Raw genomic sequence first — 22,599 nt, forward strand, 5'->3', positions numbered from 1 at the left:
TTTACATATAGATCAAAGTAGTTTCCTTGAGGTCCTCCAAAGTTTGTATAACACAACCAATAATAATTAAGGTGCTTTACTGTAGACCTATACAAGAGAAGACAAAAAGGAGAATCATGACAGAGGGAAATGTCAAGGACTCAAGGGGCTGAGTTTCAAATTTGCTAAACCAAAATCAATACCCAAAGGTAGCATCTTAAACCAGACAATTCAATAGGGTCCAATCGTACAAGAGAAAGGAGGAGAAAGCATCACAACCAAACACTCATTACACATACTAAAATAGAATCATAGTTATGAGGAGAAATTATTTTCCCTACCTCCAAAGCCAAATTCTCCAACGAAAAACAAGCAAGTACCAAACCACTCAAGCACTCAATCTTCTCAAAGCTCTCAATCTCCTCAAGCACCCAAATATATTCAAGCAACTCAGCCACCTAAACAAAATTCAAAGACAAATCATCCCCAAAATCTTTGGAAAGACTCAGACCAAAATAAGCAAGTTTGAGAAGATTTATTCTTACTAAGCTGCGATGGAAACTAGGATTTGGGCAGCTAGTCGTCGTTCCTTTATGATTATTGCAGAGATGTAGAGTTGAGTGTATAGATAGAAGTGGTGTTTTGAAATTCTTGCCGGGATACAAGGTCGGTGGAAGAAGAAGAAGAAGAAGAAAGGAAAACAATTTAACTGAGAAGGAAAGGGAGACTACCCTTTTTTGTTAAGTGATAGAGATGCACAAAAGGGCACAAGAGAATAGTACGTGTAGTGAACAAAGTGGTGGAGCATAAGATATGTATAACTAAAGTAGCATTAATAAACAACCAGCAAGGCTAAAACTATAAAAGTAATCCAAAAATACCAATTCCTAATCAAGCAATGAAACACACAAAAGAATAGAAGCAATTCAGTAAAATGTCCTAACTAAAACCATGCTTGTCACATGTTAACTACGTCAACTGATGCAAAATTTACCAATATAGATAAATATAAGAATAAATAAAAATACAAAAACTTCAACACCATACATTTAATTTCTCAATTTTCATATGTTAGCAAGCTGAATATCAAATTCTATACCATATATCTAATTTCTCAAATTTTTTCATACAATAATAATTTGAAACGGGCTCCTCCTTTTTTTTATGCAAAGGTACGTACTTTCATTCAAAGAAAATCAATGAATACAATCATGTTATGATATTATCGTTTTCAATAATTAAATTATGATTATTTGCTAATTAATTAAGTCTAGCTTATTCATAAGGCATCAACGTTTGTCAATAATTGTTTCTACCGCGGTTTAAGCTTCCACATCAATGGGACAATCTAAATAGCATTTTAGTTGTTTGTCAAAGTAAAATAGAGGTCTTGTTACTAATTAAGGAGGTCCAAATATCATTTATAAAGGTATGAATAGAAACTCCTGAGATTTAGTTGATGTTGAAAAAAAAACTAGTTCGTAGAGTGTAATAGCTGTACTTATTAGAAATTTATATGTTTTTTTATTTATCTTTTTATACAAGGAGGATATGAGGGTTTCACATTGACCCCCTTCTTGGTGTTAATATGGAGTGATGATTTGATTCAAGTGTGGTGTTATGCTATTGTATGTATGTTATGCCGTGAAAAGAGTATGAAAAGAAAGAAAAATGTATTGATGCCGTGTGAAGAGAAAGAAAGAAGGAAAAAGTATATATACACGGCAAGAAAAAGAAAAAATGAATGAAGAATGAAAAGATCTCGGCATACATGTTGTTTTTGGTGAATTTGGAGTTGTGATGTATTTGTTGAAGGCTCAATAATGTTCTATTCTAGCCTTTGTTCGTTTTCACAATGTTTAAAGTGAAGAATGGGTCCAACATGATGATATTTGGCCCTTGTTTTATGGAGTATGGCGACATAAGGTGGATGTTTTGCTCTGCTAAGTCTTAAGGATGACCTTTGTGATTCCTTTACCTTGAAAAATATATCAATGCCGAGCCTAAGCCTACCCTTTTCTAAAGATCCGCATGATTCTTAAAATGAGTAACTCTTGATCTGTGGAGTTTGTTTCATGAGTAAGCATATGGTTTGGGTTCATTTGTGCATATGATTGGTATCTTTCATGAGGTTTTCGATTTCACTATGTTTATAACTCTTGTGTGTGAAAAGCTTTTAAGCATATGCCATGTTCTTGAGAGAAAAAGATTTGGAGTGCATATCCTTTGTGAGTTGAATTTGAACTTGTTTTGAACATGTCGAGCTTAATTTCACCTTTGTTAATTTCACCTTTGTTTCTGCCATGTCTTACTTGTTAAACGAAATCTCATGTTTATTAACCATTGAATTCATCTTATCTATTTCTATTGAGTGTCATTCTTGATGCTATGAGTTTGAAGATCTATGAGACAAAATGTTGAAGGCATTATAATATTGTGTCGTTAGTTATAGTTGCTTTGATTTTGTTTTCTGTTTTGATTTCTATTTTTAGTGTCTACTAAGGGACTAGCAAAGTCTAAGTGTGGGGTTGTTGATAGGAGCACAAAGTGTGACGTTCTTAATGTTTATATGCCCTATTCTTATGCTTTGTTACTTCTTATTTAGTTGTTTTAGGTTCATATTTGTCATTTCTATGTTCTAAGGAGAGCTATTTCGAATTTTGAATAAATTGATGATGAAATTGTGCTAAGTGTTAGAATTCCTTATTGTGCTAGGATTCCTTACTCGACTATGATTCTACTTTCCTATTTTCATTCTTTCCTATTCCTTAATCGACGATTTCTTTTCAGGAAAGACAAATCATATTTGGAAAGGAAGTAGAGTTGCCGAGATGCATTCCTAGTGAGACAAGGAAATCATGTCCGAGTTAAAGAAGGAAAAGAGGAGGCCGACCTAGCTACTCCTAGTTGGACCGAGAATGTTGCCGTGCAGCCCTTAAGTGATCTCCCTATTGGACTTGGTTTCCTACATCAAGTTGGATATGGAGTACATGAATCAAAATCCATAACAAAGAGGATTTCAGTTTCCCAATTGGTTTCTATATCCTTATGGGACGGCAAGATGGCTTCCTAGACTCCTATATATAGAGGCTCGGCCTCCCCATATTAGGATCATCAACCTTGCACACAAGCACAAACCTAGAGCTGCCGAATTCATCCCTCACCCTTCCAAGAAATCCTAAAACCGATTCCATCATTCCCCACCAATCAATAGCCTTCAAACACGCTTGTGAAGAAGGTTTCATCCCATAGAAGTCACGGCTATACACTTGTGGATTGCTTGATTTATAAAGTGTAACCATGATTTACTCTTTGTTTCAATTCGGTTTTGGTTTTATTCTTGTTCTTGGATGAGCTTGCGATTTGTGTAGTGTAATCTTGTGTCAATTTTGTCTATGAAATAGCTACTTGATTCAATTTATATAAAGGATTCGAAATTATATTTTGGTTTTATGCAGTTTCTGTTTTGGTTTCTACCGAGTATTGTTCTTGATTAATTTCGATTTCTAAGTGTTATGACTATGCTTGTAGCATGATATTTAGGTTGTTGGATTAAAGACTTATGCTAAGAACATGTTTATCTTTTCTATGTGATTTTCCAATTGCATGGTTGTTGGTTAAGTAAGTGACATACTTGATGAATTGAATGTGCATGGCTTTGGAATACATGATGAAGATGAACATGTTAGATTTTGATTATGGCTGCTTGGTATTGATCGAATGTGTTAAGTGTTGTGATCCTAAGCCCTGGCTAGATCCCTGGTTTGTGAACGATACCCTCTTGCTTTATACTACTAATGATGTGTTCAGAGTTAAATATTGATGTCGAGAAATCGAGCAATCATCAAATGACACCGTTGTCGGGGATCCATAAGAGATGGATCCCTAACTTTTAATGCGAATTCATTGTTTATATTGTACATTTGTATATTCTTTCTTGTTTTGTTGTACATATAGTAATGTATCTTAGGTTGTTGTTTTGGTGCTTGAGTGAATGATTGTTGTAGGTTGTAAATCGAACGGAATAGGTAAAGTCCCTTTTGTTAATATTAGCCTTAACCCTTCATGCTAGCTCTCGAGTTTGCATGAGGTCGAGGGCGGTTTTATTAACACTTGGAGATTTGTCTAACACACAAGGTTAAGTCCAGCTGAGTAAGGGGCACGCTCTCTTATTACTCTGGTGCATGGGACCAAAATTGGATCTCAGAGAACTACTGACTGACATACATCTCGGTGATGGAGTCGATAGAGAGTTCGCTCTCCGTAGTTCAATAAATGAGTCCTACCATGTTCACTATCTCTAACTAAGCTACAAGGCCTTCTGAAACAAAGACTTGATCTTGTGTCTAGGCATCCATACTTAGGCCGCACATCCACCTTGGTTTAAAACTTAGAATCAATCGATCGTTCACGCATTGAAATGGCAAAAAGAACTTGTGAACTGTATGAACTTTTGTAAACGTAAAGAACTAACTCTTTGTAAACTTGACATAGTTGCCGTGCCCTTCCCCATAAGTGTGCGTGTGTGTGACTAAGGGAAGGCACGAATTATATGTGTTCATTGTGTATTCTTCAATGCTAACTCTTTAACTTTCGTACAACAGGTACTATGCATGTCCGAATTTTCTAAGAGAACACAAGAGCTCAAGGATCGAATTCAAGCACTTAGAGATTTAAACAACTCTTTCATAAGTGGACCTTTAAATTTCGAAACATCGCCAAGCAATTCAATCTTAAACTCTTCACCTAGATCAGAAGAAGAGGACGATCTTTCCTTCCCCTTCATCTTCAATTCAGACTTAGACAGAATTACGGACCGTGATATAATTCCTGTTCGTACTCCAATGGCACTCAAGAATGCATTCATTCCCACCACCCCTGAATCACCTTCATGCATTGCTTTCACTCCACCTGATGAAGCTAACTTCTCCATTCCGGTTCAATTGCTTGGCAGCTGCTTAAGTACTCTGGTTCTTCAATGGAAGACCCTAATGTTCACCTTAGGGAGTTCTTGGACATTTGCAAGCTCCAATCGATTCATCATCTTTCTCAAGAAGGCTTGAGGTTGCTTTTGTTTCCATTTACCCTTAAGGATAATGCTAAACGTTGGTTGTACTCTTTGCCTGCAGGAATCATCACTACATGGGATGAAATGACTAGGAGGTTCTTGAAGCAATTCTTCCCTGCTCAACTCACGAAAAGACTTAGGAGGGAAATTCAGAACTTCACTCAAAAGGATGGTGATTCACTCTATGAGGCTTGAGAGGAATTTCAGGAACTACAAAAGAAGTGCCCTGACCATGGTATTTCGTTGGATGACTTGGTGCAATTCTTCTATGAAGGACTCGACACCACCAATAAAAGCATGGTGGACTCGGCATGTGGCTGCACATTCATGAACAAGACCGGTCAAGAAGCTTACACTCTGATTGATGACTTGGCTGACAACAATCGCCAATTTAGTTCCAATGAGAAGAGAGGAAGCAAGAGCCGTGGGGTGTATGATGTTGATGCAAGGAATCAAATGGCTACTTTAGAAAGGAAGCTTGACGTTCTAGTCAAGGCATTCAATGGTTCGAGCGTCAACAATCAAGCATGTGGTATTTGTTCTTTCAAAGATCACACGACTGACAATTGTCCAAATGGTGCAATGACTGAAGAAGAGTTGAACTATATGGGGCAACAAAGGCCTAGGTACGATCCATACTCGAACACATATAACCCTGGACTTAGAGATCATCCAAATTTTCGTTGGAGCAACAATGCTCAACCATCCAATGCTCAAGGTCAAGGACCTCGTTCTTCAGGTTTGTTTGTGAGGCCTCAGGTACCTCAAGGTTCTGCTCCCTTTAACTCTAATGTTCATGGTTCGAATAATGCATCTTCACCTAATTATGATGAACTTTTGAAGTCTCTTGCTCAAGGGCAACAAAATCTAAACTCTGCTACTCAAGCTTTAGTTACAAGTCAACAAGCTCATTCTAAGGACATAACCGAGCTTAAGAAGCAGATGTGACAAGTGATCGATTTCATGGGCAAGATCCATGAAGGAGGAAAATTGCCGAGCCAAACTGAGCCTAATCCTAACGTGAAGGCTATGATGACAAGACGTGGGAGGATCTTGGATGCTCCATTGCAGCAACACAAGAAGGCCGTGCCTTCTAAAGGAAAGGAGGCCGAGAGTTTCAATGTCAAAGACTTAGAGAAGGACCCTGCCTCCTCTAAGGCCAATGATGTCGTGCCTCTACCACAAGGAGATCATGCCGTGCATGACAAAGGTAAGGATCCTAACTCTAGTGGTTTGGTTTCAACTAATGATCTTCCTCGTGTTCCCTTCCCTAGTAGATTTGCAAAGCAAAAGAAGGATGACTCTGATCAAGCCATGCTCGACATCTTCAAGAAGGTGGAAGTGAACATGCCTCTTATTGAATGCATACAACAAAATCCTAGGTATGCGAAGTTTTTGAAAGAATTGTGCATCAATAAGAGGATGACTCGAGAGAAGGAGGTTGTCACAATGAGTGAGACGGTTTCTGCCATGCTCCAAAGGAAGCTACCACCAAAGCTTAAGGATCCAGGGAGTTTTTCTATCCCTTGTACAATCGGTAACATGACATTTGAAAAGATAATGCTAGACTTAGGTGCATCTATTAATGTAATGCCGTATTATATCTATGAGGACCTAGGTCTAGGTGATTTGAAACGTGACAATGTTGTGATTCGATTGGCTGATTGTTCCAACAAAGTCCCTTTGGGCTATGTTGAAGATGTTCTTGTGCAGGTTTCAAGCTTGATCTTTCCTGCCGATTCTATGTCATAGATATGGAACCAACTGAGGCAGATGACAAGGAGGTCCCTATCTTGTTGGGCCGTCCCTTCATGAGGACTGCAAGAATAAAAATCTATGTGTGTAGTGGATCACTCACCTTTGAGTTCGATGGTGAAGTGATTAGCTTCAACATCTTTGAAGCTATGAGGTATCCTCTTTCGGAGTTAAGTAATTGTTTTTCAGTTAACATTCTTGATTCCCTTGCAGATAACTATCTAGATACCTTGACAAATGACGAGTTGGCACTCACCATTGCCCAAGGGGCCGGATTTACAAGTGATGGTTCTAACATTTCGGAGTTAGAAGCAAATGATGCCGTGCCCTCCTTCATTTATGAGAACGTGACCTCTCTTGAGGTTGCACGTGACGTAAGCTTTGTCTCTCCTAGTCCAATTCTCTTAACTACTAACAAGAATCTTCCTTCTGTGGTGCAAGCTCCGAAGCTTGATCTTAAGGTTCTTCTGGACCACTTGAAGTATGCATTTTTAGGAGAAGAGGATACATTTCCCGTGATCATTTCATCTGCACTCAATGAGGAACAAGAGGAGAGATTGATTGAAGTGTTGAAGAGACACAAGACGGCAATAGGATGGACCCTAGCCGACATCAAAAGAATCAGCCCTACCATGTGTGTGCATCGAATATTGCTAGAAGATGGTGCCAAACCAACCAAGGAAGGTCAGAGACGCCTTCACCCACCAATGATGCAAGTTGTAAAGGATGAAATCACTAAGTTGCACGATTGTGGCGTGATATACACCATCTCGGATAGTAGGTGGATCTCTCCCATTCAAGTTGTGCCAAAGAAGTCAGGCATCACGGTGGTGAAGAACAAAGAGAACGAGTTGGTGCCTCAAAGAACAGTGACCGGTTATAGAGTGTGTATTGACTATAGGAAGCTCAATGCTACAACAAGGAAGGACCACATGCCATTGCCATTCATTGATTAAATGCTTGAGAGGTTAGCTGGTCACTCTTTCTATTGTTTCCTTGATGGATATAGTGGATACAACCAAATAAGTGTTGCGGAAGAAGATCAAGAGAAGACTACGTTCACATGCCCTTTTGGTACGTTTGCTTATCGTCGCATGCCTTTTGGTTTATGCAACGCCCCAGGTACGTTTCAACGTTGCATGTATCACATTTTCTCTGAGTATATTGGTTCTAAAATTGAAGTTTTCATGGATGATTTTTCTGTCTATGGTGAAGATTTCGAAACTTGTTTAGAAAATGTTGAACTTGTGCTCAAACGTTGTGAAGAAACTAACTTGGTTTTGAATTGGGAAAAATGTCACTTCATGGTCTCGCAAGGCATTGTCTTAGGCCATATTGTTTCATCTAGAGGAATTGAGGTTGATAAGTCTAAAATAGATCTTGTGCGTCACTTACCCCTCCCCACAAGTGTGAGGGATGTTCGATCGTTTCTTGGACATGCAGGTTTCTATCGTAGGTTTATCAAGGACTTTTCCAAGATTGCGAGACCAATGAGTTCATTGCTTCAAAAGGACGTTCCCTTTCACTTTAATGATGATTGCAAGCATGCATTCGAGACTTTGAAGAAGCTCCTAACTTCAGCACCGATCATGGCACCGCCGGATTGGTCCCTGCCATTTGAGTTGATGTGTGATGCCTCCGACTATGCAGTTGGAGTTGTGCTAGGGCAGAGGAAGGACAAGCAGCCCTACGCCATCTACTATGCCTCATGAACACTCAATGATGCTCAACAAAACTACACCACAACTGAAAAAGAACTTCTTGCCGTGATCTTTGCTCTAGATAAGTTTCGATCTTACTTACTTCAATCCAAAGTTATTATTTACACTGACCATGCAGCTTTGAAGTATTTAATGACGAAGAAGGATGCCAAACCAAGATTGATTCGATGGATTCTTCTACTTCAAGAGTTTGATCTTGAGATCAAGGACAAGAAGGGAAGTGACAATGTTGTGGCGGATCACTTGAGTCGCTTGGTGAGAGATGCCGAGCCCTTGGCTATCCAAGAGAGTTTTCCGGATGAGCAACTCTTTCGAGTTGAGGTAAGTGAGCCATGGTATGCAGATATTGTCAATTATCTTGTTTCTAAGCAATTTCCGGATACTTTATCGCATGCTCAAAAGAATAGGCTCAAGGCATTAGCTAAGTATTATGTTTGGGATGAACCATACTTGTGGAAACATTGTGTTGATCAAATCATTAGGAGGTGTGTCCCTGAATCTGAACATCATTCTATATTTACTTTTTGTCATTCTGAATCTTGTGGAGGACATTTTGGTTCACGTAGGACTGCTCTTCAGGTGTTAGAATGTGGGTTCTTTTGGCCTACGATTTTTAAAGATGCATATCATTTTTGCATGACTTGTGATAGGTGCCAACGCATGGGAAACTTAGGATCTAGAGATCAAATGCCTATGACACCGATTATATATGTTGAAATCTTTGATTGTTGGGGTATTGATTTCATGGGACCTTTTCCTAGCTCTAATGGTTTCTTGTACATACTCGTTTGTGTGGATTATGTTTTAAAATGGGTGGAAGCAAAAGCCACCCGGACTAATGATTCTCGAGTTATTGCAGATTTCCTTCGTTCTAACATTTTCTCTAGGTTTGGTATGCTGAGAGTTCTCATTAGTGATGGAGGATCTCACCTTTGCCACGGACCATTGAGGCGTTGTTGAAGAAGTATGGAATCAAGCATAAGGATGCTACACCATATCACCCTCAAACAAGTGGACAAGTGGAGCTATCTAATCGTGAGATCAAGAGAATTTTGGAGAAGTTTGTTGGACCATCACGCAAGGATTGGTCTCAACGATTGGATGATGCTCTTTGGGCCTATAGGACTGCATACAAGACTCCTCTTGGCATGTCACCATTTCGATTAGTCTATGGCAAGGCGTGCCATCTTCCTGTGGAGCTTGAACATCGTGCATGGTGGGCTGTGAAGAATTTTAACATGGACATTGATGAGGCCGGATTACATAGGAAGTTGCAATTGCATGAGCTTGAAGAGATTCGAAATGAGGCCTATGATTCGGCAATGGTTTACAAGGAGAAGAATAAGACATTCCATGACCGCATGATTAGGAAGAAACACTTTGTCGTTGGACAGAAAGTTCTTTTGTTTAATTCTCGACTTAGATTGTTTCCGGGCAAGCTCCGTTCTAGGTGGCTTGGACCGTTTGTTGTTACTAATGTTTTTCCTTCTGGTGCTATTCAGATCAAAAGTATGGTGCATGGAAAGGAATTCACGGTCAATAGACATCGCTTGAAGCCGTACTATGAGAATTTTGTGGAGCATAATGTGGAGGAGACGTGTCTCCTTGATCCTACGGCAAGCAAGTGATGCTTTGGAGATAATCTAGGCTATAGACTCTAAACTTAAGCCAATGAAGAAGCCATCAACGAGTGTTTGCATCTTCTATCCCTTATCTCTTTTTAAATTTTCGTTGCTTATCATATTGTACATTGAGGGCAATGTAAGTTTTAAGTGTGGGGTGGGGCATACATCATTTGTTGTATTCTATTGTTAGATGCTTATGTGTTTCAATTTTGTTGTTGTGATTTTCGAATTTTAGTGTCATTTTGGGTTTGTTTTTCGATTTTAAGTTGTTTTGTTTTTGTTTTGAGTCTTAGATATGCCTTTAACTGTCTAGGATGTGTTGATCTTTGAATTTATGGTTGAGAGATGATCATGATATTGGAATGAACTTCATTGTTATTTGATGGTTAATCGATGTGTAGATTTTGTACGAACATGTAGTAGATGAGGATTTTGAAACTTAGGTACAGAATGAGCATGTTCCTTACTTGTTTGAATTCATGGAACCTATGTGAGATTCGAGCCATATACTTGTGCCTTTCGTAGGAGAGTTTATTCTATCGTTTCTTGGCTTTATAACCTCATTATATTTATTTTGATCAATTCATATGCCATAGAATTGTAATGAGCTAGAGAATGCTAGAACTTACTTTGTGAAACTTTCGAAACTTTATGTCATAATATACTCTGATTTTGAAAATGATTGTTGGATCTTTTTAGGATTTCCACCACTTTAAGCCAAAAATCAGTATTCCCTATTTGAGCCATGCTTGGGACACCTTAGTGTTAACCCCTTTGAGCCTACGTTAAGCCTTTTCTTTCATTACCAACATGTTATATCCTTGCTTAGTATAGTAATATCTCTACCTCGTCTTTGAGGCTTGGCAGAGCCGATTCTTGGTGTTAATATGAAGTGATGATTTGATTCAAGTGTGGGGTTATGCTATTGTATGTATGTTATGCCGTGAAAAGAGTATGAAAAGAAAGAAAAATGTATTGATGCCGTGTGAAGAGAAAGAAAGAAGGAAAAAGTATATATACACGGCAAGAAAAGGAAAAAATGAATGAAGAATGAAAAGATCTCGGCATACATGTTGTTTTTGGTGAATTTGGAGTTGTGATGTATTTGTTGAAGGCTCAATAATGTTCTATTCTAGCCTTTGTTCGTTTTCACAATGTTTAAAGTGAAGAATGGGTCCAACATGATGATATTTGGCCCTTGTTTTATGGAGTATGACGACATAAGGTGGATGTTTTGCTCTGCTAAGTCTTAAGGATGACCTTTGTGATTCCTTTGCCTTGAAAAATATATCAATGCCGAGCCTAAGCCTACCATTTTCTAAAGATCCGCATGATTCTTAAAATGAGTAACTCTTGATCTGTGGAGTTTGTTTCATGAGTAAGGATATGGTTTGGGTTCATTTGTGCATATGATTGGTATCTTTCATGAGGTTTTCGATTTCACTATGTTTATAACTCTTGTGTGTGAAAAGCTTTTAAGCATATGCCATGTTCTTGAGAGAAAAAGATTTGGAGTGCATATCCTTTGTGAGTTGAATTTGAACTTGTTTTGAACATGTCGAGCTTAATTTCACCTTTGTTAATTTCACCTTTGTTTCTGCCATGTCTTACTTGTTAAACGAAATCTCATGTTTATTAACCATTGAATTCATCTTATCTATTTCTATTGAGTGTCATTCTTGATGCTATGAGTTTGAAGATCTATGAGACAAAATGTTGAAGACATTATAATATTGTGTCGTTAGTTATAGTTGCTTTGATTTTGTTTTCTGTTTTGATTTCTATTTTTAGTGTCTACTAAGGGACTAGCAAAGTCTAAGTGTGGGGTTGTTGATAGGAGCACAAAGTGTGACGTTCTTAATGTTTATATGCCCTATTCTTATGCTTTGTTACTTCTTATTTAGTTGTTTTAGGTTCATATTTGTCATTTCTATGTTCTAAGGAGAGCTATTTCGAATTTTGAATAAATTGATGATGAAATTGTGCTAAGTGTTAGAATTCCTTATTGTGCTAGGATTCCTTACTCGACTATGATTCTACTTTCCTATTTTCATTCTTTCCTATTCCTTAATCGACGATTTCTTTTCAGGAAAGACAAATCATATTTGGAAAGGAAGTAGAGTTGCCGAGATGCATTCCTAGTGAGACAAGGAAATCATGTCCGAGTTAAAGAAGGAAAAGAGGAGGCCGACCTAGCTACTCCTAGTTGGACCGAGAATGTTGCCGTGCAGCCCTTAAGTGATCTCCCTATTGGACTTGGTTTCCTACATCAAGTTGGATATGGAGTACATGAATCAAAATCCATAACAAAGAGGATTTCAGTTTCCCAATTGGTTTCTATATCCTTATGGGACGGCAAGATGGCTTCCTAGACTCCTATATATAGAGGCTCGGCCTCCCCATATTAGGATCATCAACCTTGCACACAAGCACAAACCTAGAGCTGCCGAATTCATCCCTCACCCTTCCAAGAAATCCTAAAACCGATTCCATCATTCCCCACCAATCAATAGCCTTCAAACACGCTTGTGAAGAAGGTTTCATCCCATAGAAGTCACGGCTATACACTTGTGGATTGCTTGATTTATAAAGTGTAACCATGATTTACTCTTTGTTTCAATTCGGTTTTGGTTTTATTCTTGTTCTTGGATGAGCTTGCGATTTGTGTAGTGTAATCTTGTGTCAATTTTGTCTATGAAATAGCTACTTGATTCAATTTATATAAAGGATTCGAAATTATATTTTGGTTTTATGCAGTTTCTGTTTTGGTTTCTACCGAGTATTGTTCTTGATTAATTTCGATTTCTAAGTGTTATGACTATGCTTGTAGCATGATATTTAGGTTGTTGGATTAAAGACTTATGCTAAGAACATGTTTATCTTTTCTATGTGATTTTCCAATTGCATGGTTGTTGGTTAAGTAAGTGACATACTTGATGAATTGAATGTGCATGGCTTTGGAATACATGATGAAGATGAACATGTTAGATTTTGATTATGGCTGCTTGGTATTGATCGAATGTGTTAAGTGTTGTGATCCTAAGCCCTGGCTAGATCCCTGGTTTGTGAACGATACCCTCTTGCTTTATACTACTAATGATGTGTTCAGGGTTAAATATTGATGTCGAGAAATCGAGCAATCATCAAATGACACCGTTGTCGGGGATCCATAAGAGATGGATCCCTAACTTTTAATGCGAATTCATTGTTTATATTGTACATTTGTATATTCTTTCTTGTTTCGTTGTACATATAGTAATGTATCTTAGGTTGTTGTTTTGGTGCTTGAGTGAATGATTGTTGTAGGTTGTAAATCGAACGGAATAGGTAAAGTCCCTTTTGTTAATATTAGCCTTAACCCTTCATGCTAGCTCTCGAGTTTGCATGAGGTCGAGGGCGGTTTTATTAACACTTGGAGATTTGTCTAACACACAAGGTTAAGTCCAGCTGAGTAAGGGGCACGCTCTCTTATTACTCTGGTGCATGGGACCAAAATTGGATCTCAGAGAACTACTGACTGACATACATCTCGGTGATGGAGTCGATAGAGAGTTCGCTCTCCGTAGTTCAATAAATGAGTCCTACCATGTTCACTATCTCTAACTAAGCTACAAGGCCTTCTGAAACAAAGACTTGATCTTGTGTCTAGGCATCCATACTTAGGCCGCACATCCACCTTGGTTTAAAACTTAGAATCAATCGATCGTTCACGCATTGAAATGGCAAAAAGAACTTGTGAACTGTATGAACTTTTGTAAACGTAAAGAACTAACTCTTTGTAAACTTGACATAGTTGCCGTGCCCTTCCCCATAAGTGTGCGTGTGTGTGACTAAGGGAAGGCACGAATTATATGTGTTCATTGTGTATTCTTCAATGCTAACTCTTTAACTTTCGTACAACAGGTACTATGCATGTCCGAATTTTCTAAGAGAACACAAGAGCTCAAGGATCGAATTCAAGCACTTAGAGATTTAAACAACTCTTTCATAAGTGGACCTTTAAATTTCGAAACATCGCCAAGCAATTCAATCTTAAACTCTTCACCTAGATCAGAAGAAGAGGACGATCTTTCCTTCCCCTTCATCTTCAATTCAGACTTAGACAGAATTACGGACCGTGATATAATTCCTGTTCGTACTCCAATGGCACTCAAGAATGCATTCATTCCCACCACCCCTGAATCACCTTCATGCATTGCTTTCACTCCACCTGATGAAGCTAACTTCTCCATTCCGGTTCAATTGCTTGGCAGCTGCTTAAGTACTCTGGTTCTTCAATGGAAGACCCTAATGTTCACCTTAGGGAGTTCTTGGACATTTGCAAGCTCCAATCGATTCATCATCTTTCTCAAGAAGGCTTGAGGTTGCTTTTGTTTCCATTTACCCTTAAGGATAATGCTAAACGTTGGTTGTACTCTTTGCCTGCAGGAATCATCACTACATGGGATGAAATGACTAGGAGGTTCTTGAAGCAATTCTTCCCTGCTCAACTCACGAAAAGACTTAGGAGGGAAATTCAGAACTTCACTCAAAAGGATGGTGATTCACTCTATGAGGCTTGAGAGGAATTTCAGGAACTACAAAAGAAGTGCCCTGACCATGGTATTTCGTTGGATGACTTGGTGCAATTCTTCTATGAAGGACTCGACACCACCAATAAAAGCATGGTGGACTCGGCATGTGGCTGCACATTCATGAACAAGACCGGTCAAGAAGCTTACACTCTGATTGATGACTTGGCTGACAACAATCGCCAATTTAGTTCCAATGAGAAGAGAGGAAGCAAGAGCCGTGGGGTGTATGATGTTGATGCAAGGAATCAAATGGCTACTTTAGAAAGGAAGCTTGACGTTCTAGTCAAGGCATTCAATGGTTCGAGCGTCAACAATCAAGCATGTGGTATTTGTTCTTTCAAAGATCACACGACTGACAATTGTCCAAATGGTGCAATGACTGAAGAAGAGTTGAACTATATGGGGCAACAAAGGCCTAGGTACGATCCATACTCGAACACATATAACCTTGGACTTAGAGATCATCCAAATTTTCGTTGGAGCAACAATGCTCAACCATCCAATGCTCAAGGTCAAGGACCTCGTTCTTCAGGTTTGTTTGTGAGGCCTCAGGTACCTCAAGGTTCTGCTCCCTTTAACTCTAATGTTCATGGTTCGAATAATGCATCTTCACCTAATTATGATGAACTTTTGAAGTCTCTTGCTCAAGGGCAACAAAATCTAAACTCTGCTACTCAAGCTTTAGTTACAAGTCAACAAGCTCATTCTAAGGACATAACCGAGCTTAAGAAGCAGATGTGACAAGTGATCGATTTCATGGGCAAGATCCATGAAGGAGGAAAATTGCCGAGCCAAACTGAGCCTAATCCTAACGTGAAGGCTATGATGACAAGACGTGGGAGGATCTTGGATGCTCCATTGCAGCAACACAAGAAGGCCGTGCCTTCTAAAGGAAAGGAGGCCGAGAGTTTCAATGTCAAAGACTTAGAGAAGGACCCTGCCTCCTCTAAGGCCAATGATGTCGTGCCTCTACCACAAGGAGATCATGCCGTGCATGACAAAGGTAAGGATCCTAACTCTAGTGGTTTGGTTTCAACTAATGATCTTCCTCGTGTTCCCTTCCCTAGTAGATTTGCAAAGCAAAAGAAGGATGACTCTGATCAAGCCATGCTCGACATCTTCAAGAAGGTGGAAGTGAACATGCCTCTTATTGAATGCATACAACAAAATCCTAGGTATGCGAAGTTTTTGAAAGAATTGTGCATCAATAAGAGGATGACTCGAGAGAAGGAGGTTGTCACAATGAGTGAGACGGTTTCTGCCATGCTCCAAAGGAAGCTACCACCAAAGCTTAAGGATCCAGGGAGTTTTTCTATCCCTTGTACAATCGGTAACATGACATTTGAAAAGATAATGCTAGACTTAGGTGCATCTATTAATGTAATGCCGTATTATATCTATGAGGACCTAGGTCTAGGTGATTTGAAACGTGACAATGTTGTGATTCGATTGGCTGATTGTTCCAACAAAGTCCCTTTGGGCTATGTTGAAGATGTTCTTGTGCAGGTTTCAAGCTTGATCTTTCCTGCCGATTCTATGTCATAGATATGGAACCAACTGAGGCAGATGACAAGGAGGTCCCTATCTTGTTGGGCCGTCCCTTCATGAGGACTGCAAGAATAAAAATCTATGTGTGTAGTGGATCACTCACCTTTGAGTTCGATGGTGAAGTGATTAGCTTCAACATCTTTGAAGCTATGAGGTATCCTCTTTCGGAGTTAAGTAATTGTTTTTCAGTTAACATTCTTGATTCCCTTGCAGATAACTATCTAGATACCTTGACAAATGACGAGTTGGCACTCACCATTGCCCAAGGGGCCGGATTTACAAGTGATGGTTCTAACATTTCGGAGTTAGAAGCAAATGATGCCGTGCCCTCCTTCATTTATGAGAACGTGACCTCTCTTGAGGTTGCACGTGACGTAAGCTTTGTCTCTCCTAGTCCAATTCTCTTAACTACTAACAAGAATCTTCCTTCTGTGGTGCAAGCTCCGAAGCTTGATCTTAAGGTTCTTCTGGACCACTTGAAGTATGCATTTTTAGGAGAAGAGGATACATTTCCCGTGATCATTTCATCTGCACTCAATGAGGAACAAGAGGAGAGATTGATTGAAGTGTTGAAGAGACACAAGACGGCAATAGGATGGACCCTAGCCGACATCAAAAGAATCAGCCCTACCATGTGTGTGCATCGAATATTGCTAGAAGATGGTGCCAAACCAACCAAGGAAGGTCAGAGACGCCTTCACCCACCAATGATGCAAGTTGTAAAGGATGAAATCACTAAGTTGCACGATTGTGGCGTGATATACACCATCTCGGATAGTAGGTGGATCTCTCCCATTCAAGTTGTGCCAAAGAAGTCAGGCATCACGGTGGTGAAGAACAAAGAGAACGAGTTGGTGCCTCAAAGAACAGTGACCGGTTATAGAGTGTGTATTGACTATAGGAAGCTCAATGCTACAACAAGGAAGGACCACATGCCATTGCCATTCATTGATTAAATGCTTGAGAGGTTAGCTGGTCACTCTTTCTATTGTTTCCTTGATGGATATAGTGGATACAACCAAATAAGTGTTGCGGAAGAAGATCAAGAGAAGACTACGTTCACATGCCCTTTTGGTACGTTTGCTTATCGTCGCATGCCTTTTGGTTTATGCAACGCCCCAGGTACGTTTCAACGTTGCATGTATCACATTTTCTCTGAGTATATTGGTTCTAAAATTGAAGTTTTCATGGATGATTTTTCTGTCTATGGTGAAGATTTCGAAACTTGTTTAGAAAATGTTGAACTTGTGCTCAAACGTTGTGAAGAAACTAACTTGGTTTTGAATTGGGAAAAATGTCACTTCATGGTCTCGCAAGGCATTGTCTTAGGCCATATTGTTTCATCTAGAGGAATTGAGGTTGATAAGTCTAAAATAGATCTTGTGCGTCACTTACCCCTCCCCACAAGTGTGAGGGATGTTCGATCGTTTCTTGGACATGCAGGTTTCTATCGTAGGTTTATCAAGGACTTTTCCAAGATTGCGAGACCAATGAGTTCATTGCTTCAAAAGGACGTTCCCTTTCACTTTAATGATGATTGCAAGCATGCATTCGAGACTTTGAAGAAGCTCCTAACTTCAGCACCGATCATGGCACCGCCGGATTGGTCCCTGCCATTTGAGTTGATGTGTGATGCCTCCGACTATGCAGTTGGAGTTGTGCTAGGGCAGAGGAAGGACAAGCAGCCCTACGCCATCTACTATGCCTCATGAACACTCAATGATGCTCAACAAAACTACACCACAACTGAAAAAGAACTTCTTGCCGTGATCTTTGCTCTAGATAAGTTTCGATCTTACTTACTTCAATCCAAAGTTATTATTTACACTGACCATGCAGCTTTGAAGTATTTAATGACGAAGAAGGATGCCAAACCAAGATTGATTCGATGGATTCTTCTACTTCAAGAGTTTGATCTTGAGATCAAGGACAAGAAGGGAAGTGACAATGTTGTGGCGGATCACTTGAGTCGCTTGGTGAGAGATGCCGAGCCCTTGGCTATCCAAGAGAGTTTTCCGGATGAGCAACTCTTTCGAGTTGAGGTAAGTGAGCCATGGTATGCAGATATTGTCAATTATCTTGTTTCTAAGCAATTTCCGGATACTTTATCGCATGCTCAAAAGAATAGGCTCAAGGCATTAGCTAAGTATTATGTTTGGGATGAACCATACTTGTGGAAACATTGTGTTGATCAAATCATTAGGAGGTGTGTCCCTGAATCTGAACATCATTCTATATTTACTTTTTGTCATTCTGAATCTTGTGGAGGACATTTTGGTTCACGTAGGACTGCTCTTCAGGTGTTAGAATGTGGGTTCTTTTGGCCTACGATTTTTAAAGATGCATATCATTTTTGCATGACTTGTGATAGGTGCCAACGCATGGGAAACTTAGGATCTAGAGATCAAATGCCTATGACACCGATTATATATGTTGAAATCTTTGATTGTTGGGGTATTGATTTCATGGGACCTTTTCCTAGCTCTAATGGTTTCTTGTACATACTCGTTTGTGTGGATTATGTTTTAAAATGGGTGGAAGCAAAAGCCACCCGGACTAATGATTCTCGAGTTATTGCAGATTTCCTTCGTTCTAACATTTTCTCTAGGTTTGGTATGCTGAGAGTTCTCATTAGTGATGGAGGATCTCACCTTTGCCACGGACCATTGAGGCGTTGTTGAAGAAGTATGGAATCAAGCATAAGGATGCTACACCATATCACCCTCAAACAAGTGGACAAGTGGAGCTATCTAATCGTGAGATCAAGAGAATTTTGGAGAAGTTTGTTGGACCATCACGCAAGGATTGGTCTCAACGATTGGATGATGCTCTTTGGGCCTATAGGACTGCATACAAGACTCCTCTTGGCATGTCACCATTTCGATTAGTCTATGGCAAGGCGTGCCATCTTCCTGTGGAGCTTGAACATCGTGCATGGTGGGCTGTGAAGAATTTTAACATGGACATTGATGAGGCCGGATTACATAGGAAGTTGCAATTGCATGAGCTTGAAGAGATTCGAAATGAGGCCTATGATTCGGCAATGGTTTACAAGGAGAAGAATAAGACATTCCATGACCGCATGATTAGGAAGAAACACTTTGTCGTTGGACAGAAAGTTCTTTTGTTTAATTCTCGACTTAGATTGTTTCCGGGCAAGCTCCGTTCTAGGTGGCTTGGACCGTTTGTTGTTACTAATGTTTTTCCTTCTGGTGCTATTCAGATCAAAAGTATGGTGCATGGAAAGGAATTCACGGTCAATAGACATCGCTTGAAGCCGTACTATGAGAATTTTGTGGAGCATAATGTGGAGGAGACGTGTCTCCTTGATCCTACGGCAAGCAAGTGATGCTTTGGAGATAATCTAGGCTATAGACTCTAAACTTAAGCCAATGAAGAAGCCATCAACGAGTGTTTGCATCTTCTATCCCTTATCTCTTTTTAAATTTTCGTTGCTTATCATATTGTACATTGAGGGCAATGTAAGTTTTAAGTGTGGGGTGGGGCATACATCATTTGTTGTATTCTATTGTTAGATGCTTATGTGTTTCAATTTTGTTGTTGTGATTTTCGAATTTTAGTGTCATTTTGGGTTTGTTTTTCGATTTTAAGTTGTTTTGTTTTTGTTTTGAGTCTTAGATATGCCTTTAACTGTCTAGGATGTGTTGATCTTTGAATTTATGGTTGAGAGATGATCATGATATTGGAATGAACTTCATTGTTATTTGATGGTTAATCGATGTGTAGATTTTGTACGAACATGTAGTAGATGAGGATTTTGAAACTTAGGTACAGAATGAGCATGTTCCTTACTTGTTTGAATTCATGGAACCTATGTGAGATTCGAGCCATATACTTGTGCCTTTCGTAGGAGAGTTTATTCTATCGTTTCTTGGCTTTATAACCTCATTATATTTATTTTGATCAATTCATATGCCATAGAATTGTAATGAGCTAGAGAATGCTAGAACTTACTTTGTGAAACTTTCGAAACTTTATGTCATAATATACTCTGATTTTGAAAATGATTGTTGGATCTTTTTAGGATTTCCACCACTTTAAGCCAAAAATCAGTATTCCCTATTTGAGCCATGCTTGGGACACCTTAGTGTTAACCCCTTTGAGCCTACGTTAAGCCTTTTCTTTCATTACCAACATGTTATATCCTTGCTTAGTATAGTAATATCTCTACCTCGTCTTTGAGGCTTGGCAGAGCCGATTCTTGGTGTTAATATGAAGTGATGATTTGATTCAAGTGTGGGGTTATGCTATTGTATGTATGTTATGCCGTGAAAAGAGTATGAAAAGAAAGAAAAATGTATTGATGCCGTGTGAAGAGAAAGAAAGAAGGAAAAAGTATATATACACGGCAAGAAAAGGAAAAAATGAATGAAGAATGAAAAGATCTCGGCATACATGTTGTTTTTGGTGAATTTGGAGTTGTGATGTATTTGTTGAAGGCTCAATAATGTTCTATTCTAGCCTTTGTTCGTTTTCACAATGTTTAAAGTGAAGAATGGGTCCAACATGATGATATTTGGCCCTTGTTTTATGGAGTATGACGACATAAGGTGGATGTTTTGCTCTGCTAAGTCTTAAGGATGACCTTTGTGATTCCTTTGCCTTGAAAAATATATCAATGCCGAGCCTAAGCCTACCATTTTCTAAAGATCCGCATGATTCTTAAAATGAGTAACTCTTGATCTGTGGAGTTTGTTTCATGAGTAAGGATATGGTTTGGGTTCATTTGTGCATATGATTGGTATCTTTCATGAGGTTTTCGATTTCACTATGTTTATAACTCTTGTGTGTGAAAAGCTTTTAAGCATATGCCATGTTCTTGAGAGAAAAAGATTTGGAGTGCATATCCTTTGTGAGTTGAATTTGAACTTGTTTTGAACATGTCGAGCTTAATTTCACCTTTGTTAATTTCACCTTTGTTTCTGCCATGTCTTACTTGTTAAACGAAATCTCATGTTTATTAACCATTGAATTCATCTTATCTATTTCTATTGAGTGTCATTCTTGATGCTATGAGTTTGAAGATCTATGAGACAAAATGTTGAAGACATTATAATATTGTGTCGTTAGTTATAGTTGCTTTGATTTTGTTTTCTGTTTTGATTTCTATTTTTAGTGTCTACTAAGGGACTAGCAAAGTCTAAGTGTGGGGTTGTTGATAGGAGCACAAAGTGTGACGTTCTTAATGTTTATATGCCCTATTCTTATGCTTTGTTACTTCTTATTTAGTTGTTTTAGGTTCATATTTGTCATTTCTATGTTCTAAGGAGAGCTATTTCGAATTTTGAATAAATTGATGATGAAATTGTGCTAAGTGTTAGAATTCCTTATTGTGCTAGGATTCCTTACTCGACTATGATTCTACTTTCCTATTTTCATTCTTTCCTATTCCTTAATCGACGATTTCTTTTCAGGAAAGACAAATCATATTTGGAAAGGAAGTAGAGTTGCCGAGATGCATTCCTAGTGAGACAAGGAAATCATGTCCGAGTTAAAGAAGGAAAAGAGGAGGCCGACCTAGCTACTCCTAGTTGGACCGAGAATGTTGCCGTGCAGCCCTTAAGTGATCTCCCTATTGGACTTGGTTTCCTACATCAAGTTGGATATGGAGTACATGAATCAAAATCCATAACAAAGAGGATTTCAGTTTCCCAATTGGTTTCTATATCCTTATGGGACGGCAAGATGGCTTCCTAGACTCCTATATATAGAGGCTCGGCCTCCCCATATTAGGATCATCAACCTTGCACACAAGCACAAACCTAGAGCTGCCGAATTCATCCCTCACCCTTCCAAGAAATCCTAAAACGGATTCCATCATTCCCCACCAATCAATAGCCTTCAAACACGCTTGTGAAGAAGGTTTCATCCCATAGAAGTCACGGCTATACACTTGTGGATTGTTTGATTTATAAAGGGTAACCATGATTCACTCTTTGTTTCAATTCGGTTTTGGTTTTATTCTTGTTCTTGGATGAGCTTGCGATTTGTGTAGTGTAATCTTGTGTCAATTTTGTCTATGAAATAGCTACTTGATTCAATTTATATAAAGGATTCGAAATTATATTTTGGTTTTATGCAGTTTCTGTTTTGGTTTCTACCGAGTATTGTTCTTGATTAATTTCGATTTCTAAGTGTTATGACTATGCTTGTAGCATGATATTTAGGTTGTTGGATTAAAGACTTATGCTAAGAACATGTTTATCTTTTCTATGTGATTTTCCAATTGCATGGTTGTTGGTTAAGTAAGTGACATACTTGATGAGTTCAATGTGCATGGCTTTGGAATTACATGATGAAGATGAACA

General features: G+C 38.9%; 2 non-coding genes and 1 pseudogene across 2 annotated transcripts; 1 reads left to right on the forward strand and 2 right to left on the reverse strand.

The window, feature by feature from the left end:
• LOC126791747 (uncharacterized) overlaps positions 1–18,147 on the forward strand; it is a 48,069-nt pseudogene extending 29,922 nt beyond the window's left edge.
• On the reverse strand, positions 5,180–5,286 carry LOC126805355 (small nucleolar RNA R71). Its single transcript, XR_007674026.1, has one exon. It is a non-coding gene; the product is annotated as a small nucleolar RNA R71 (small nucleolar RNA).
• LOC126805356 (small nucleolar RNA R71) lies at positions 14,648–14,754 on the reverse strand. Its single transcript, XR_007674027.1, has one exon. It is a non-coding gene; the product is annotated as a small nucleolar RNA R71 (small nucleolar RNA).
• Positions 18,148–22,599: the final 4,452 nt, after the last annotated feature.

Source organism: Argentina anserina, chromosome 1, assembly GCF_933775445.1.
Source record: "Argentina anserina chromosome 1, drPotAnse1.1, whole genome shotgun sequence".
Classification (NCBI taxonomy): domain Eukaryota; kingdom Viridiplantae; phylum Streptophyta; class Magnoliopsida; order Rosales; family Rosaceae; genus Argentina; species Argentina anserina.